General features: G+C 38.8%; 1 protein-coding gene and 1 pseudogene across 1 annotated transcript in view; both read left to right on the forward strand.

The window, feature by feature from the left end:
- LOC105481900 (uncharacterized) overlaps nucleotides 1-17,360 on the forward strand; it is an 87,926-nt gene that overhangs the window by 37,712 nt on the left and 32,854 nt on the right. The gene's annotated exons all lie outside the window — the stretch shown is intronic.
- LOC105481899 (dedicator of cytokinesis protein 11 pseudogene) lies at nucleotides 4,462-11,973 on the forward strand (annotated as a pseudogene).

Raw genomic sequence — 17,360 nt, forward strand, 5'->3', positions numbered from 1 at the left:
GCAGACCAGGAGACTCCCTCTGGTGTCTGTCTAGGTGGGACCCACACCCACAGAGCCCAGCAAGCTAAATCCATTGGCTTGAAATTCCTGCTGCTAGTGCAGGAGGCTAAGATTGACATGGGAGACTTTAACACTCCACTGTCAATATTAGACAGATCAATGAGACAGAAAATTAACAAGGATACCCAGGACTTGAACTCAGCTCTCAACCAAGAGGATCTAATAGGCATCTACAGAACTCTCCACCCCAAATCAACAGAATATACATTCTTCTCAGCACCACATCACTCTTATTCTAAAATTGACCACATAATTGGAATTAAAATATTCCTCAGCAAATGTAAAAGAACAGAAATCACAATAAACTGTCTCTCAGATGACAGTGCAATCACATTAGAACTCAGGATTAGGTAACTCACTGCAAAGCTGCACAACTACATGGAAACTGAACAGCCTGCTCCTGAATGACTACTGGGTAAATAACGAAATGAAGGCAGAAATAAAGATGTTCTTAGAAACCAATGAGAACAAAGACACAACGTACCAGGATCTCTGGGATGCATTTAAAGCAGTGTGTAGAAGGAAATTTATAGCACTAAGTGCCCACAACAGAGAGCAGGAAAGATCTAAAATTGACACCCTAACATCACAATTAAAAGAACTAGAGAAGCAAGAGCAAACGAATTCAAAAGCTAGCAGAAGGCAAGAAATAATAAGATCACAGCAGAACTGAAAGAGATAGAGACCCCAAAAACCACCGGGCGCGGTGGCTCAAGCCTGTAATCCCAGCACTTTGGGAGGCCGAGACGGGAGGATCACGAGGTCAGGAGATCGAGACCATCCTGGCTAACACGGTGAAACCCTGTCTCTACTAAAAAATACAAAAAAATTGCCAGGCGAGGTGGTGGACACCCGTAGTCCCAGCTACTCGGGAGGCTGAGGCAGGAGAATGGCATAAACCCGGGAGGCAGAGCTTGCAGTGAGCTGAGATCCGGCCACTGCACTCCAGCCTGGGCCACAAAGCGAGACTCCGTCTCAAAAAAAAAAAAAAAAAAGAGACCGCAAAAACCCTTCAAAAAATCAATGACTCCAGGAGCTGGTTTTTTGAAAAGATCAACAAAGTCGATAGACCGCTAGCCAGACTAATAAAGAATAAAAGAGAGAATAATCAAATAGGTGCAATAAAAATGATAAAGGGGATATCACCCAGATCCCATGGAAATACCAACTACAATCAGAGAATACTATAAAAACACCTCTACGCAAATAAACTCGAAAATCTAGAAGAAATGGATAAATTCCTAGACACATACACCCTCCCAACTAAACCAGGAAGAAGTTGAATCTCTGAATAGACCAGTAACAGGTTCTGAAATTGAGGCAATAACTAACAGCCTCCCAACCAAGAAAAGTCCAGGACAGATGGATTCACAGCCGAATTCTACCAGAGTTACAAAGAGGATCTGGTACTATTTCTTCTGAAACTATTCCAAGCAATAGAAAAAGAGGGAATCCTCCCTAACTCATTTTATGAGGCCGGCATCGTCCTGATATCAAAACCTAGCAGAGACACAACAAAAAAAGAAAATTGTAGGCCAGTATACATGATGAACATCGATGCGAAAACCCTAAATAAAATACTCCAAACCGAATCCAGCAGCACATCAAAAAGCTCATTTAGCACGATCATGTTGGCTTCATCCCTGGGATGCAAGGCTGATTCAACATACAGAAATCAATTAACATAATCCATCACATAAACAGAACCAACGACAAAAACTACATGATTATCTCAATAGATGCAGAAAAGGCCTTCGACAAAATTCAACAGCCCTTCATGCTAAAAACTTGAATAAACTAGGTATTGATGGAATGTATCTCAAAATAATAAGAGCTATTTATGACAAACCCACAGCCAGTATCATACTGAATGGGCAAAAACTGGAAGCATTACCTTTGAAAACTGGCACAAAATAAGGATGCGCTTTCTCACCACTCCTATTTAACATAGTATTGGAAGTTCTGACCAGGGCAATCTGGCAAGGGAAAGAAATAAGGGTATTCAATTAGGAAAAAAGTCAAATTGTCCCTGTTTGCAGGTGACATGATTGTATATTTAGAAAACCCTATCATCTCACCCCAAAATCTCCTTAAGCTGATAAGCAACTTCAGCAAAGTCTCAGGATACAAAATCAATGTGCAAAAATCACAAGCATTCCTATACACCAGTAACAGACCAACAGAGAGCCAAATCATGAGTGAGCTCCCATACACAATTTCTACTAAGAGAATAAAATACCTAGGAATTCAACTTACTAGGGATGTGAAGGACCTCTTCCAGGAGAACTACAAACAACTGCTCAATGAAATAAGAGAGGACACAAACAAATGGAAAAACATTCCAAGCTTATGGATAGGAAGAATCAATATCGTGAAAATGGCCATACTACCCAAAGTAATTTATAGATTCAATGCTATCCCCATCAAGCTATTAATGACTTTCTTCACAGAATTGGAAAAAAAAAACTACTTTAACATTTATATGGAACCAAAAAAGAGCCTGCATAGCCAAGACAATCCTAAGCCAAAAGAACAAAGCTGGAGGCATCACGCTACCTGACTTCGAACTATACTACAAGGCTACAGTAACCAAAACAACATAGTACTGGTACCAAAACAGATATATAGACCAATGGAACAGAACAGAGGCCTCAGAAATAACACCACACATCTACAACCATCTAATCTTTGGCAAACCTGACAAAAATAAGCAATGGGGAAAGGATTCCCTATTTAATAAATGTTGCTGGGAAAACTGGCTAGCCATAGGCTGAAACTGAACCCCTTCCTTACACCTTATACAAAAATTAACTCAAGATGGATTAAAGACTTAAATGTAAGACCTAAAACCATAAAAACCCTAGAAGAAAACCTAGGCAATACCATTCAGGACATAGGCATGGGCAGAGACTTCATAACTAAAACACCAAAAGTAATGGGAACAAAAGCCAAAATAGACAAATAGGATCTAATTAAACTAAAGAGCTTCTGCACAGCAAAAGAAACTATCATCAGAGTAAACAGGCAACCTACAGAATGAGAGAAAATTTTTACAATCTATCCATCTGACAAAGGGCTAATATCCAGAATCGACAAAGAACTTAAACAAATTTACAAGAAAAAAAACCTTACAATCCCATCAAAAAGTGTGCAAAGGATATGAACAGATGCTTCTCAAAAGAAGACATTTATGCAGCCAACAAATTTATGAAAAAATGCTCATCATCACTGATCATTAGAGAAATGCAAATCAAAACCACAATGAGATACCATCTCACACCAGTTAGAATGGCAATCATTAAAAAGTCAGGAAACAACAGATGCTTGAGAGGATGTGGAGAAATAGGAACGCTTTTACACTGTCGGTGGGAGTGTAAATTAGTTCAACCATTGTGGAAGACAGTGTGGTGATTCCTCAGGGATCTAGAACTAGAAATACCATTTGACCCAGTGATCCCATTACTGGGTGTATACCCAAAGGATTATAAATCATGCTACTATAAAGACACATGCACACGTTTGTTTATTGTGGCACTATTCACAATAGCAAAGACTTGGAACCAACCCAAATGTCCATCAATGATAGACTGGATTAAGAAAATGTGGCACATATACACCATGGAATACTATGCAGTCATAATAAAGGATGAGTTCATGTCTTTTGCAGGAACATGGATGAAGCTGGAAACCATTATTCTCAGCAAACTATCACAAGGACAGAAAACCAAACACCACATGTTCTCATTCATAGGTGGGAATTGAACAATGAGATCGCTTGGACATAGGGCGAGGAACATCACACACTGGGGCCTGTTGTGGGGTGGGGGCCTGGGGGAGGGATAGCATTAGGAGAAATACTTAATGTAAATGACGAGTTGATGGGTGCAGCAAACCAACATGGCACATATAACAAATCTGCACATTGTGCACATGTACCCCAGAACTTAAAATACAATAAAAAAAAGAAAGCCACAGTGAGATAGTCTTTACACCTACCAGAGTCACTGAAGTAAAAAACAATGACAACAGCAACAACAACAACAACAACAAAAACAACAAAATCTCTTCGTAATGATTGTTCTTTTATGAGCAACCACTGATGGAGTATATCTTGCATAGAGTATAGTCTTTCCCAAAAGCATTGTATAGACCAGGGGACAGTGCCAGGTTGAGATACAACCAGCTGATTACAGGGTAAGAGTCTTTTACCCGAACCCAGCACCTGGTACAGCTGTATTCTAAGATACACAGATAGGTCCAGCCTGAGACACATGAACCAAGACCACTTTATGGAGGGCCCCAATGCTGTACTTTTATCCCCAAATGCAAATATAAAAACTTCTGACCTCCTTCAGCTAATTTTTTTTTTTTTTTTTTTTTAGATGGAGTCTGGCTCCAAGCTGGAGTGCAATGGCGAGATCTTGGCTCACTGCAAGCTCTGCCTCCCGGGTTTACGCCATTCTCCTGCCTCAGCCTCCCAAGTAGCTGGGACTACAGGCATCTACCACCACGCCCGGCTAATTTTTTGCATTTTTAGTAAAGACAGGGTTTCACCGTGTTAGCCAGGATCGTCTTGATCTCCTGACCTTGTGATCCACTCGTCTCGGCCTCCCAAAGTGCTGGGATTACAAGCATGAGCCACCGCATCCGGCCTATGTCAGCTAAATTTTTAACAGAGGTTTCGTAGGACTCGACACATGTTGCGTAGTACAGCACAACTCAAAGTGCAAGCTTGCTAGCAAGCAGAGGAAATATCCTACCTGCTACACGCAATGGTTTGTACCCAGTTAAGAGCAAGAGAAGGAAGATCCCCAGTGGTGGTGGTCAACATCGATACAATCTGGCTCACAGTATCAACTTTTGTGACTACTCCATAGATACAGGCTAGATTACCACTCACAATTTGATTTGAATGTCAAGACTGATGATCATACACACACACACACACACCCCCCGTGTGAAAAGTTTTATTACTTGTGAGGATTTTGGGTTAAAACAGGGTAGGCTTCTCAAGCTTGTCTGTAAATGGATTGAAAGGCAAGGAAATGAAACTGGCTAGAGATTTCTATTGTAGGGGATTGGGCCAGGGCGAGGTTTACTGCACACAAGCAGGAGCTTATGTGTTTCAATTTCAATTCCCTGAAGACACTAAAGGTGAGAGCATCTGAGCTTTATCAGCTTTCCCAGATGTGTGGAAGAAGGGAAAAGTCATGGATGAGGCTTAAAAGTTATTCACAGTCAAACATCAAAAACTAGAATTAGACTCTATTACATTTTGGCTCTCAAATTTAGGTCTTTGATCTTTTTGAGTTAATTTTGTATATAGTGTGAGATAGGAGTACAACTTTATTCTTTTGCATGTGGATATCCATTTGTCCCAGCACCATTTTTTGAAGATAATATTCTTTCAATTTAACTGGAAAGACCAGCAACAGGGAGTATCATTTGCTTGCCCAAGCATTAATAATTTGGTATTTTATTTCTTATTTGGCTGTGAGTCCTATGTGCATTGGTACTCTAGTTGAGAACCACAAATGTGGAAGAGGTAAGTGGTAGAATTCAGGCATTACTGAATCTCTCTAAAATAGAATGATAACCTCACTCATAGCCTTGCAAACCTACGGCAGGTATCCTTCAGAAAAACTCCTTGCTCACTTGCCTATCTGAAGTTTTAAGCATGAATTTTAAGCTAGTGAGTTATCTATTCTTGAGATTCTACAATTCACCTTAGGCTCATCTTGGTAAAAACTGATTCTGGAATTTTGCCTGAGGCTGCTGAATGTCGTGGATGATCCTTTGAGTTTTGCAGTTTCTCCTTTCCCCAGTATTTCCCCTAGAAACTACTGGGCAGATCACTTGCCAGGTCCTGGCTGTTTCTCCTTCCTATGTTGCCACAGATGGACCTTCCTACCTGTGCTCCAATTTTAAACAATACTGTCAATAGATAACATTTACCAAATAACACACTGAACTAAGAACTTCTAACATGTGGACCAAATGCCAACCACTGTGGGGGCCTGATTCCTGAATATCCATATAATGTTGTCTCAAATCTTTATTTTACATCCTGTGGAAACACAAAGTGGTTCCCATGATTGCAGATCCTTGTGGTTCTTTATATTCCTCTACACTCTCTGCTGAATTAGAACGATTTATGGATTATCTTGCTATTTCACATGTGTTCTTTCCTTCATGACAGTTACCCAGGGGTGAGACTCAACTGCTCACTCTCACTGTCATTTTTATGTGTAGTTGAGTTTACCCAAAAATTGGGAAGAGTTCAGAGGAATTTATATGTTAGCAATGCAAAAAGCTCTAATTAAACACTAGATATTCTCATTTCCTAGACCTTTGACAACCTCAGATCTATGAATTTTTTTCTAAAACTTTTTGTTTTGAGATAATTTCAGACTTACAGGAAAGTTGCAAAAACAGTACAAAGTGTTCCTGTGCATCTATGGTTTTCCAAGTCCAGTGGGTGCCTGCAATGATTGGTTATAAATTTGTTATTTTTCTAAGCCATATTTCCTTCTTTAGGAATAGGGTTCTAAGCTTAATTCCAGAGTAATCAGAACATATTTAAGATTAAACATTTTATTTAAAGTAGGTTAATGAAGTAGGAAAGCATCACAACCCATCTTTCCCTGGATTTGTCTTATCCAGGCTATGTTGTTTTGTTTCTAATAGATTTCTCCACCTTTATCCTTGGAGTGAACAGAATCATCTAGGGAGGAGAGGGTACAAAGATGAGGGGAGAAATGCTGGGACTATATACCTCCTCTTCTGTTCATTGATGGTAGAGAACCCCTAGCCTGGTGATGTATCCCAATTATTCCCTGATTAATGAATCTTCTGGGATTGATGGGTAAAGAACTAATAGTTTTTTGAGAACCCGACAGTCACTGAATTATAGATTCTATGTTTGAAAATGTAGACAGACTGGAGATCTTTTGTATGAAGTCTCTATTTAAAAAAACCTCAAGTCCGGAGCTCTATCTGAAAAAAACACTTGTTCATCTGCTGTCTTGGGTATTAGAGGAGCTGACGTCAGCAAGATGGCAGAATATGAGTTTCTAGCAGTCATCCCCTTGAAGAAACATCAATTTGAGCAACCACTTATGTACAAAAATACCTTTGTAAGAGCCAACGAATCCAGATGAGAGATTACAGCACCTGGCTAGAGCATGGAAATAAGAAAAGCACATTTAAGAGGGTAGGAAGGACAGTTCCATGTTGCCAGCATCACTGCTCCCCCAAACTTAAACAGTGCAATGCAGAAAGAGACCCACCACATGAGGGAAGGAGAGTGTAGTGAGCAGACTTCGCTGTGGATCCCAGCACCAGGCCTGCTCCAGTGAACACAGGCACAAGGCCAGCCCCTACAGTCTCAGGCTTCAGGTCAGTCCCTGCAGCCCCAGATTCAAGGCCTGTCCCAGCATTGGGCCTACTTCTGCAGACCCAGGTTCCAAGCCTGCCCCAGTGCCAAAATATTACTATGGAGGTTGAAAAGTTTGTTCCAGAAATGACAAAATATTGTTATCCATTTACTATTTACAAAAACCACTTGTATGTATATCCCTTGCAATTAAAACACGATAGCTAGAAAACATTTGCCAAGGCAAGGAACATTTCAGTCTGTATGGAATTCCAGGATTCAGATGAAAGTGATGCTAGTGCTCTAAAGTGTGTTTATGGAAAACCTGCAGGGTCTGTTTTTACCACAAATGCTTATGCTGTTGTCTCGCATCACAATCAAAACCCAGAGTTCTATGATGACATTAAAATTGAGCTTCGCATTCACTTCCATCAAAAACATCATTTGCTTTTCACTTTTTATCATGTAAGTTGTGAAATTATCACAAAGGGAACAACCAAAAAGCAAGACACAGTTGAAACTCCAGTTGAATTTTGGTACCTTTGCTGAAAGATGGTATAATCATCACATTTGGGTAGCAGCTGCCAGTTTCTGCCAATCTTCCCCCAGGCTACTTGAATCTGAATGATGGATAATCAAGAAGACAATGTAACATGGGTATTAAACAGGTAGATGGTGCAAAGCGTTTGTGGAAGATTAAAAGCCACTTAGAATCTACCATTTACACTTAAGATCTGCATTTGCACAAATTCTTCCATCATTGCCAGCTGATTCAGTCAGGCTCCAAAGAAGTTCCAGGGGAGCTCATTAAATACTTAAAGTCTTTGCATGCCATGGACATCCAAGTCATGATACAGTTTCTACCTGTAATTCTTAGGCAACTCTTCTGAGTTCTCACAAATATGATCCATGAAGATGATGTTCCTATCAACTGCACCATGGTTCTCTTACATATTGTATCAAAGTGCCATGAAGAAGGCTTGGATAGTTATTTAAGATCATTCATAAAGTATTGCTTCGGACCTGAAAAACCAAGTGCTTCTTAGGCCCAGCTGATACGTAAAACCCTGGCTGCTATGATGATAGCACTATTGAAACAGTCTGCAGATTTTTTAGCAATAAACACATTGCTAAAGTACTCATGGTTTTTCTTTGAAATAATTGCAAAGTTGATGGCCACATACTTGTTGAAAGAGAGTAAGATTAAGCTTCCCCGAGGCCAGAGATTTCCTGAGGCATATCATCATGCCTTACATTCACTGCTTCTTGCAATAACCATGTGACTATTCTGTATGCGGAGATTCCCAATGAGTCCAGAAATGTGAATTACAGTTTGACTAGCTTCCTGAAGTGCTGTTTGACACTAATGGATAGAGGATTTGTTTTCAATTTGACTATATATCTGGATTCAGCCCCAAAGATCCTAATGTTCTGGCTGAATACAAGTTTGAATTTCTGCAAACAATCTGCAATCACGAACGTTACATTCCTCTGAATTTGCCAATGGCATTTGCAAAACCTAAACTGTATTCAAGATTCTTGATTCTTGAATACAGTTTATCAGATGAGTATTGCAAGCATCACTTCTTGTTTGGTCTACTTCTGAGGGAAACTTCCATTGCTCTTCAGGACAATTATGAGATCAGATATACAGCTATCTCTGTCATAAAGAACATTTTGATAAAACATGCATTTGACACAAGATACCAGCACAAGAACCAACAAGCCAAAATAGCACAATTGTACCTCCCCTTTGTTGGAGTGCTTTTGGAAAATATACAGCGATTAGCAGGTCAAGCTACCTTGTATTCTTGTGCAGCTATGCCTAATTCTACATCCAGAGATGAGTTTCCATATGGCTTTACTTCACCTGACAATAGAGGGAGTCTGAGCACTGACAAAGGCACTGCTTATGGGTCTTTTCAAAATGGACATGGAATTAAGAGAGAAGATTCAAGAGGTTTCCTTATCCCAGAAGGAGCAACAGGATTTCCAGATCGGGAAACTTCCAGCTGGTGCGAATACCTGACAGAGTTCTACAAGGAGTAGCGTATCCCAGTATAACTGCCTGGATCAGTATGAAATCAGAAGCCTCTTGATGTGCTAACTGTATATAGTAAAAGTGATTTCGGAAGATACTCTCTTAACTTACTGGAATAAAGTATCTCCTCAGGAGATCATACACATCTTTATACTTTTAGAAGTATGCTTGTTTCACTTTAGATATATGGGGAAAAGAAACATAGCAAGGTGCATGATGCCTGGCTGTCAAAACACTTCAGAATAGACCAAAAATCACAAACCATGCCTGCCCTTTGAAACAGATCAGGGATAATGCAGACCCGGCTTCAGCATCTTAGTAGCCTAGAAAGTTCATGTACACTTAATCACAGTTCTAGAACAACTGAACAGACATTTTCCACCAGGAACTTCTTGAAGGCAATACAGCTACTGAAATTTCCCTAACAGTACTAGATACCATGTCATTTTCCATCAGGGTTTCAAGACCCAACTTTTAAATAATGATGATCACAACCCATTAATGAAAAAGATGTTTGATATTCATCTTGCTTTTCTTAAAAATGGACAATCTGAAGTGTTGCTGAAACATGTATTTGCCTCACTGAGAGCTTTCATCAGTAAGTTTCCTTCAGACTTTTTCAAAGGAAGAGTAAACATGTGTGCTGCATTTTGCTATGAGGTTTTAAAGTGCTGCACATTGAAGATTAACTCAACCAGAAATGAAACATCTGCATTTTTGTATCTTTTGTTGAGAAACAACTTTGAGTATACCAAAAGGAAGACTGTTCAGAGGACACATCTATAGATAATAATTGCTGTAAGTCACCTGATAGCTGATGTAACACTAAGTGGAAGATCAAGATTTCAGGAGTCTTTATTCATTATCAATAATTTTGCAAATAGTGACAGACCTATGAAAGCAACTGCCTTTCCCACATAAGTCAAAGACTTGACCAAGAGAATCTGCATTGTTCTTATGGCCACTGTCCAAATGAAGGAGCATGAGAAAGACCCTGAAATGTGAATTGATCTCCACTGTAGCTTAACCAAGTCCTATGCAAGTATCCCAGAGCTCAGGAAAACCTGACTTGATAGCATGGCCAACATTCATGTAAAAAATGGAGATTTTTCAGAGGCTGCAATGTGTTATGTCCATGTAGCAGCTCTAGTTGCAGAGTTTCTTCATTTAAAAAAAATTTCTTAATGGATGTTCACCCTTCAAGAAAATTACTCCCAATATAGATGAAGAAGGAGCAATGAAAGAAGATGCTGGGATGATGGATGTCCATTATAGTGAAGAAGTCTTGCTGGAGTTGCTAGAACAATGTGTGGATAGCTTATGGAAGGTGAAACTTTATGAAATAATTTCTGAGATTTCCAAGTTGATCATTCCAATTTATGAGAAAAATCATGGGTTTAAGAAACGTACTCAAGTTTATAGAACTCTTCATGGAGCTTACACAAAAATTCTGGAAGTTATGCATACAAAAAAAAAAAAAAAAAAAGACTTTTAGGCACTTTCTTCAGGGTTGCCTTTATGGCCAGTCTTTTTTTGAAGAAGAAGATGGAACATCTTTACATCTATAAAGAACCAAAGCTCACTGGCCTCTCAGAAATTTCCCTGAGACTTGTTAAACTTTATGGTGAAAAATTTGGTATGGAGAATGTCAAAATAATTCAGGATACAGACAAGGTAAATGCCAAAGAGCTTGATCCAAAATATGCTCACAAGCAAGTTACTTATGTGAAGCCTTATTTTGATGACAAAGAACTCACAGAAAGAAAGACTGAGTTTGAAAAATCATAGAATCAGCAGATTTGTTTTTGTGGCTCCTTACACTTTTTCAGGCAAAAAGCAGGGTTGTACGGAAGAACAGTGCAATGCCGTAAAATCTTGACAACTTCAAACTCATTTCCCTATGTGAAGAAGAGGATCCCTATTAACTGTAAACAGCAGATTAATTTAAAACCAATTGATGTTGCCACTGATGAAATAAAAGATAAAACTGCAGATTCTTCAAAAGCTTTGCTCCTCGGTTGACATGGACATGATTCAGCTCCAACTTAAATTGCAGGGCTGTATTTCCCTGCAGGTCAATGCAGGTCCATTAGCATAAGCAAGGGCTTTCTTAAATGACAGCCAAGCTAGCAAGTATCCATCTAAGAAAGTGAGTTGAAAGACATGTTTAGGAAATTCATACAAGCATGCAGCATTGCACTTGAACTAAATAAGTGGCTAATTAAAGAAGATCAAGTTGGCCGGGCGCGGTGGGTGAAGCCTGTAATCCCAGCACTTTGGGAGGCCGAGACGGGCGAATCACAAGGTCAGGAGATCGAGACCATCCTGGCTAAGACGGTGAAACCCCATCTCTACTAAAAAAATACAAAAAACTAGCCAGGCGAGGTAGCGGGCGCCTGTAGTCCCAGCTACTCAGGAGGCTGAGGCAGGAGAATGGCGTGAACCGGGAGGCGGAGCTTGCAGTGAGCTGAGATCCGGTCACTGCACTCCAACCTGGGCGACAGAGCGAGGCTCCGTCTCAAAAAAAAACCAAAAAAAAAAAAAAAAAAAAAAAAAAACAAAAACCAAAAAACAAAACAAACAAACAAAAAAAGAAGATCAAGTTGAGTGCCATGAAGGGCTAAATTCAAATTTCAGAAACATAATAAAAGAATTATTTGACATTATCCACGAGCAGATATTACAAGAAGACACAATGCATTCTCCCTGGATTAGCAACACATTACATATATTTTGTGCAATTAGTGGTACATCGAGTAACCGAGGTTATGGTTCCCCAAGATACACTGAAGTGTGAAAAAATGCAGAGGTAAATGACAGTAAGACTGACCTTTCTCGGGAGTATTTGGAACTGTGCAAATGTTGACATTTAAAGATTTCATATACATGGAGTGTTTCTTCTCAACACCAAAATTTTCATGTGTTCCAGCAGAGGGGTTATATATTTGTAAATATTTAAGTAATTTGAAAGTCCCTGGAAAATTGCACCACTGTGCTTGATTTGTACTTTTTAAGGTAAATCTATATGCTGAAAAATAGAGCTCAAAAACAGTAGTTCAATTTGCTTAATTATTGCTTAAAACAATAGTGGTACTATGTAAAATTGTATAATGAAATACAATAAAAGGTAAAACTTATTTGTAATTAGAAGTGAAGGAAATAATACTTTGAACTTAGCAAAAAAATGTAAATTGTGACATCAGTAACAAAATACGGGAGGATGAGAAGTTAAAGAATAGTTTTTCTATGTGGTCAAAGTTAAGTTTTTATCAGCTTAAAATAGACTGTTATAACTATAAGCTATTTTATTTAAGCCTCATAGAAACCACAAAGAAAAAAACCTGTAGTAGATACACAAAAATAAAGAGAAAGGAATCAAAGCATACTAAAAAAAAGATAATAAAATCACAAAACAAGACAACAAGAGAGGAAGAAGGAACAAAGGCGCTAAAAAAACCCAAGAAAACAATTAACAAAATGACAGTAGTAAGTTTTTAACCTATTAATACTTACTTTAGACTTAAATTAATTAAATTCTTTTTAAATTATACTTTAAGTTCTAGGGTACATGTGCACAATGTGCAGGTTTGTTACATATGTATACATGTGCCATGTTGGTGTGCCACACCCATTGACTTGTCATTTTTATTAGGTATATCTCCTAATGCTATCCCTCCCCCGTGCCCCCACCCTACGACAGGCCCCGGTGTGTGAAGTTCCCCACCCTGTGTCCAAGTGTTCTCATTGTTCAATTCCCACCTATGAGACAAAACATGCAGTGTTTGGTTTTCTGTCCTTGCGATAGTTGGCTCAGAATGATGGTTTCCAGCTTCATCTGTGTCCCTGCAAAGGACATGAACTCATCCTTTTTTAATGCTGCATAATATTCCATGGTGTATATGTGCCACGTTTTCTTAATCCAGTCTATCATTGTTGGACATTTGGGTTGGTTCCAAATCTTTGCTATTGTAAATAGTGCTGCAATAAACATACGTGTGCATGTGTCTTTATAGCAACATGATTTATATTCCTTTGGGTATACACCCAGTAATGGGATGTCTGGGTCAAATGGTATTTCCAGTTATAGATCCTTGAGGAATCGCCACACTGTCTTCCACAATGGTTGAAATATTTTACAGTCCCACCAACAGTGTAAAAGTGTTCCTATTTCTCCACATCCTCTCAAGCATCTGTTGTTTCCTGACTTTTTAATGATTGCCATTCTAATTGGTGTGAGATGGTATCTAATTGTGGTTTTGATTTGCATTTTTCTGATGGCCAGTGATGATGAGCATTTTTTCATGTGTCATGTGTCTATTGGCTGCATAAATATCTTCTTTTGAGAAGTGTCTGTTCATATCCTTCACCCACTTTATGATGGGGTTGATTTTTTCTTGTAAATTTGTTTAAGTTCTTTGTAGATCCTCGCTATTAGTGCTTTGTCAGATGGATGGATTGTAAAAATTTTCTCCCATGTGGTAGGTTGCCTGTTCACTCTGATGGTGGTTTCTTTTGCTGTGCAGCAGCTCTTTAGTTTAATTAGATCCCATTTGTCTATTTTGGCTTTTGTTCCCATTGCTTTTGGTGTTTTAGTCATGAAGTCTTTGCCCATGCCTATGTCCTGAATGGTATTGTCGAGGTTTTCTTCTAGGGTTTTTATGGTTTTAGGTCTAACATTTAAGTCTTTAATCCATCTTGAATTAAATTTTGTATAAGATGTAAGCAAGGGATCCAGTTTCAGCTTTCTACATATGGCTAGCCAGTTTTCCCAGCACCTTTCCCCATTTCTTGTTTTTGTCAGGTTTGTCAAAGATTAGATGGTTATAGATATGTGGTATTATTTCTGAGGGCCCTGTTCTGTTCCATTGGTCTATATCTCTGTTTTGGTACCAATACCATGCTGTTTTGGTTACTGTAGCCTTGTAGTATAGCTTGAAGTCAGGTAGCGTGATGCCTCCAGCATTGTTCTTTTTGCATAGGATTGTCTTGGCAATGTGAGCTCTTTTTTGATTCCATATGAACTTCAAAGTAGTTTTTTCCAATTCTATGAAGAAGGTCATTTGTAGTTTGATGGAGGTGGCATTGGATCTATAAATTACCTTGGGCAGTATGGCCATTTTCACCATATTGATTCTTCCTATCCATGAGCATGGAATGTTCTTCCATTTGTGTATGTCCTCTTTTATTTCATTGAGCAGTGGTTTGTTGTTCTCCTTGAAAAGGTCCTTCACATCCCTTGTAAGTTGGATTCCTAGGTGTTTTATTCTCTTTGAAGCAATTGTGAATGGGAGTTCATTCATGATTTGACTCTCTGTCTGTTACTGGTGTATAAGAATGCTTGTGATTTTTGCCATTGATTTTGTATCCTGAGACTTTGCTGAAGTTGCTTATCAGCTTAAGGAGATTTTGGGGTGAGATGATAGGGTTTTCTAAATATACAGTCATGTCTTCTGCAAACAGGGACAATTTTATATCCTCTTTTCCTAAATGAATACCCTTTATTTCTTTCTCCTGCCTGATTGCCCTGGCCAGAACTTCCAACACTATGTTGAATAGGAGTGGTGAGAAAGCGCATCCTTATTTTGTGCTGGTTTTCAAAGGGAATGCTTCCAGTTTTCACCCATTGGGTATGATGTTGGCTGTGGGTTTGTCATAAATAGCTCTTACTATTTTGAGATACGTTCCATCAATGCCTAGTTTATTCGAGTTTTTAGCATGAAGGGCTGTTGGATTTTGTTGAAGGCCTTTTCTGCAACTATTGAGATAACCATGTGGTTTTTGTCTTTGGTTCTGTTTATATGATGGATCACGTTTATTGATTTGTGTATGTTGAAACAGCCTTGCATCCCAGGGATGAAGCCAACATGGTCGTGCTAGATAAACTTTTTGATGTGCTGCTGGATTCAGCTTGCCAGTATTTTATTGAGGATTTTTGCATCAATGTTCATCTGGGATATTGGTCTAAAATTCTCTTTTTTTGTGTGTATGTCTCTGCTAGGTTTTGATATCAGGATGATGCTGGCCTCATAAAATGAGTTAGGGAGGATTCTCTCTTTTTCTGTCGATTAGAATAGTTTCAGAAGGAATGGTACCAGCTCCTCTTTGTAACTCTGGTAGAATTCGACTGTGAATCCATCTGTCCTGGACTTTTTTTGGTTGGCAGGCTGTTAATTATTGCCTCAATTTCAGAGCCTATTATTGGTCTATTCAGGGATTCAACTTCTTCCTGGGTTAGTCTTGGGAGGGTGTATGTGTCTAGGAATTTATCCATTTCTTCTAGATTTTCGGGTTTATTTGCGTAGAGGTGTTCATAGTATTCTCTGATTGTAGTTTGTATTTCTGTGGCATCATTGGTGATATCCCCTTTATCGTTTTTTATTGCATCTATTTGATTCTTCTGTCTTTTCTTCTTTACTAGTCTTGCTAGCAGTCTATCAATTTTATTGATCTTTTCAAAAAACCAGCTCCTGGATTCATTGATTTCTTTGAAGAGTTTTTGGGGTCTCTATCTCCTTCAATTCTGCTCTGATCTTAATTATTTCTTGCCTTCTGCTAACTTTTGAATATGTGTGCTCTTGCTTCTCTAGTTCTTTTAATTGTGATCTTTGGGTGTCGATTTTAGATCTTTCCTGCTTTCTCTTGTGGGCATTTAGTGCTATAAATTTCCTTCTACACGCTACTTTAAGTGTGTTCCAGAGATTCTGGTATGTTGTGTCTTTGTTCTCATTGGTTTCAAAGAACATCTTTATTTCTGCCTTCATTTCGTTATTTACCCAGTAGTCATTCAGGAGCAGGTTGTTCAGTTTCCATGTAGTTGAGCGGTTTTGAGTGAGTTTGTTAATCCTGAGTTCTAGTTTGATTGCACTGTCATCTGAGAGACAGTTTGTTATAATTTCTGTTCTTTTACATTTGCTGAGGAGTGCTTTACTTCCATCTATGTGGTCAATTTTGGAATAAGTGTGATGTGGTGCTGAGAATAATGTATATTCTGTTGATTTGGGGTGAAGAGTTCTGTAGATGTCTATTAGGTCCACTTGGTGCAGAGCTGAGTTCATTTCCTGGATATCCTTGTTAACTTTCTGTCTCATTGATCTGTCTAATGTTGACAGTGGGGTGTTAACTTCTCCCATTATTATTGTGTGGGAGTCTAAGTCTCTTTGTAGGTCTCTAAGAACTTGCTTTATGAATCTAGGTGCTCCTGTATTGGGTGCATATATATTTAGGATAGTTAGCTCTTCTTGTTGAATTGATCCCTTTACCATTATGTAATGGCCTTCTTTGTCTCTTTTGATCTTTGATGGTTTAAAGTCTGTTTTATCAGAGACTAGGATTGCAACTCCTGCTTTTTTTTGTTTTCCATTTTCTTGGTAGATCTTCCTCCATCCCTTTATTTTGAGCCTATGTGTGTCTCTGCACGTGAGATGGGTCTCCTGAATATAGCACAATGATGGGTCTTGACTCCTTATCCAATTTGCCAGTCTGTGTCTTTTAATTGGGGCATTTAGCCTGTTTACGTTTAAGGTTAATATTGTTATGTGTAAATTTGGTCCTGTCATTATGATGTTAGCTGGTTATTTTGCTCATTAGTTTATACAGTTTCTTCCTAGCATCAATGGTCTTTACAATTTGACATGTTTTTGCAGTGGCTGGTACCGGTTTTTCCTTTCCATGTTTAGTGCTTCCTTCAGGAGCTCTTGTAAGGCAGGCCTGGTGGTGACAAAATCTCTCAGTATTTGCTTGTCTGTAAAGGATTTTATTTCTCCTTCACTTATGAAGCTTAGTTTTGCTGGACATGAAATTCTGCATTCAAAATTCTTTTCTTTAAGAATGTTGAATATTGGACCCCACTCTCTTCTGGCTTATAGAGTTTCTACTGAGAGATCA

Source organism: Macaca nemestrina, chromosome 7 (assembly GCF_043159975.1).
Source record: "Macaca nemestrina isolate mMacNem1 chromosome 7, mMacNem.hap1, whole genome shotgun sequence".
Lineage (NCBI taxonomy): Eukaryota > Metazoa > Chordata > Mammalia > Primates > Cercopithecidae > Macaca > Macaca nemestrina.